The sequence below is a fragment of the Gossypium arboreum genome, chromosome 5, assembly GCF_025698485.1.
Source record: "Gossypium arboreum isolate Shixiya-1 chromosome 5, ASM2569848v2, whole genome shotgun sequence".
In the NCBI taxonomy this organism is placed as follows: Eukaryota; Viridiplantae; Streptophyta; class Magnoliopsida; order Malvales; family Malvaceae; genus Gossypium; species Gossypium arboreum.
The window spans coordinates 63868429-63872166 of NC_069074.1; the positions used below are offsets into that span (position 1 = coordinate 63868429).

At 26.3% G+C, this 3738-nt stretch overlaps 1 long non-coding RNA gene across 1 annotated transcript; it reads right to left on the bottom strand.

The window, feature by feature from the left end:
- Positions 1–1193: 1193 nt before the first annotated feature.
- LOC128292866 (uncharacterized) lies at positions 1194–1932 on the bottom strand. Its single transcript, XR_008282828.1, has 2 exons — positions 1753–1932; positions 1194–1579 (listed from the first exon to the last, which is right to left on the bottom strand). It is a non-coding gene; the product is annotated as an uncharacterized LOC128292866 (long non-coding RNA).
- Between the last annotated feature and the right edge of the window lie 1806 nt (positions 1933–3738).

The window sequence follows — 3738 nt, forward strand, 5'->3', positions numbered from 1 at the left end:
AAGAATTGTATAAAAAACTTTATAAAGCGATAAATGTTTATGAAATATTAACTTTTTTAAAATTTTAGAATCAACACCTTTCATTATAGTGATGAATAAATATGCAAACAAAGTATGTGAAAATATAAATTTAATTTAGTTATTATCAAGTGAGCTACAGAGTGAGGTAAATTTAAGTATATTACATTTTTTTTGTAGTTCATATTTTTAATTGATATTGAAAATTTCAATTTAAACTTGAGTTTAAATTTAAATATAAATAATTTAATTTAAAATTTGGGTTACTTTTTAGTAAGGAAATAAATGTAAATAAAATATATATTTTAATTGAAATCAAATATAAAAAAAACACTCAATTCAACTCTAGACTTATATATGGAATTCCATATCAAATTTGATTTTTTAAATTTGTTGGCTTGTTTTAAAATTATCCGTAGTCAATTCATGTTAGAAACTTTAAAATTATGTTTACACGCGTTTGTTAATTTAATTTAAATGAATTTAATCGGAAATTGAACAAATGTATTCATGAAAAAATAAGTCAACATTTTTTGAACGATTAAATATATGTTGATGAACAAGAAGCATATGTTTTTCTTTAATTTTTAGATATGAAATAATGAAACACAAATATTACAAATTATATTATAAATAAAATAAAACAAAAATAATAATGATTATATAATAATTCAACAATTAACAAGTTTTAAATGAGTTTTAAACCATTCGATAAACTGAACTTAATTCCCAATTTGAACCCATCTCTCTAGGACTTACATTTGTATATTCTATAATTATCAGAATATTTGATCTCACTTTATTTTGAAAAATTAGATTAACGTTTTGGAAATAATATTTGTAATAATATATGCAATGATCTAACTTTTAAGAGAAATAACTTAAAGAGTTAAATTTGAATTATTATAATACGTTACACAAAATATAAGATATCAATTGAGATATAAAACCAAAACAATATTAGAAAAATAATTGAAACATTCAAAAAAAAAAACTTATAAAACTACCTTTTCGCTTGTATTCACCTTCTCTTTATATTTTGAAATTTTATAATAAAGTTTTAAAATGATATTTACAATAATTTATGCAATGTTCTAGTCATACTAACTTTTGGATTTTAGTAAAAGTTTTACTTTAACAAAGAAAAATAATTAAGATATAATAAGAAAACAATATTGGGAAATAACTGAAACAATTCATAGAAATGACATTAGCACAAGACCCATACATAAAATGAAGTACCATTATTACAGAGAAAATTAAAAGTAAATTTTGCTGTCTTGAGCAATTTATTGTCTTAGTCCAATATATATATATATATATATTGTCTTTATTTAAAACAAAATAACAATTTTCTATAAAGTAGTGACTTTTGCCCTTGTTCCTTTCATTCCTTTTCTTCAAGGTTAGAGAGCTTCTTAATTACAGCATGGATCGCCTCCCCCTCCACTTTCCGTACTACCATATGTGTCGGAAGGGCTATCGTAATATGGAGGCTTATTCCGACCTCGGGAAGGGCTGTAGTAATATGGGCTATTGTCATATCGAGGATGTCTCCGACCTGCAACTCAACATCATCAGGATGAAAATCAAGTAAAGATTATTTAATGAACTGTAATTAGTCTATGAGCTAGAAGCACATTTTCATTGGTGTTGTGTTTAATGCGATTATGAATATGATTGATGCTATTGAAATTAATTAAGAAAAATATGAATGATGAAAAAAGTCAAAACCGTAATGTCTGGATCGGCTTCTGGCAGCTGCTGAGGACATGAGAAGCATGATGGCCAAGAAAACAACCATAATCTTCACTTGAAATGAGTTGTGGGTTAATGCCATTCTGAAGAAATCTTGTGACACAAAATAAGGGCCTTAAGCTTGGAAATATAGCAGAGGTGTGCAATGGGGTTGATGAGCACTAATTAGCACTTTGTAGCTTAGTATTTATAGACCAAAAAAATTCATTGACTTTGGTATAAAGATGTCTCAAGAATTCAACATCTGTCTAGCTATTGAGAACACATGGTTGAAATGTCAATGCTCAATCACATGTTGGACGAAGCTTCCAAAATGTCAATCCCAACATGGCTCCATTCTCTTCAAGCTATGTGTCGCCGCCATACATACCATGAACCTGTTTTGTATTCCACTGCTTTTTTAACTCAGCCATCAACATATTTAAGTTATCAATAAAAAATATAGTACCATATTTTACTAGCAACAGAAATGATGCATATGTACTCGCAACATTATCAATGGTTCTTGAGCTATTAAGTAAATTAAAGTTCAGAATTCTAATATTTGATTTTAGTAATTTACAAATTTATTTGCATTTTAAATTATTAATTAATATTAAATCCAACTCAAGCTAAAATTTGAATCTCAAATTTTGAAGTAAGTTTGAATTTCTTTTCAAATAGAATTTAATTTATTTTTATCATCTAATAATTCTTGAAATAAATTTTTTAACTTTTTGTTCCATTCAATTGTTACGCTCTTTGTTCAAACAGCAACTGAAACATCAATTTAGGGTGGTTAAAATGTGTCTTCTTTTGTTGGCATTTCTGACATGCATAAATTATTGAAAGTATCTAGAAAACAAATGAATGTTGGTTCGTGTAAAAGGTAACTATATATAATAAGAGTTTTAATCTTATCACTTGATTGACTTGAAAAATGAAAATGAATATATGTAAAAATAAGAAAATTTTCATTAATTGTTTTTGCTTTGTAAAAGTGAAAATAATGAAAACAAGAGTTTTTAATCTTAAGTGAATTGACATTAACTTAAACCAGTATAAACACAAAAATATTCATTTTTTAAATAAATTTTCACATATTAAATTTAGTGGTTTGATCTGTCACAATTCCTTACGGCAAATTAGAGTCTTTTCCACACTTAAAGAACTTATTTTCGAGTCTATAACACCCTAACACCGTAATATCTCAAACCTGCTATTTAACTCCTATATCCAAGCATATAACATGACATCGCAAACACAACTACAATCCATGAATTCATAACCAGTAACGTTAACCATAACATGATTAAACTCCATTCCAATACATTTCAAATATAATTCAGTTACCAACATACAACAATTCAAAACTATAGTAAACTTCAATTCTTCCAACTAATAGAATATTTATGCCTTAATATATCAATAAACATACCTAGAATAGGTCATTCACATTTCCAGTTCATTCCAATATCAATTTCCAATTTACCTATCCATGGCATATCACTTTCCAAATTCACATATCAAGAGTATCAATTGACTTGCACAAAATTCAAACCATTACCAAAATTATATCATCATTTATATAATTTACACTAAAACATTATTTTGTCATTCAAAAGTATCATAATAAAAACTCAAGACCTCTCTAGGTACATTCCCTAACACAAACCAATGCGCACATAAACAAAATCGTATGTTGAGTAATCAACTCAATAATATTTTTATAACTAAAATTATAACATAACATAAATTATGCAAGAACATAAATCAAAGATCAAAGGCTCATACACAAATTAATATGTCAAATTATACCGTTTCTTCATATTCATTAACTCAATTATATTCAAATTTGCTATCATAAGAATGTAAACAATTTCATATTGCATTTGAAGTCACATCGACTGGTTGTCACATTTTCATTTCAAATTCTTGACTCTGTAAGTCTAATAAACATAATCAATCACCATTTCAATTCAA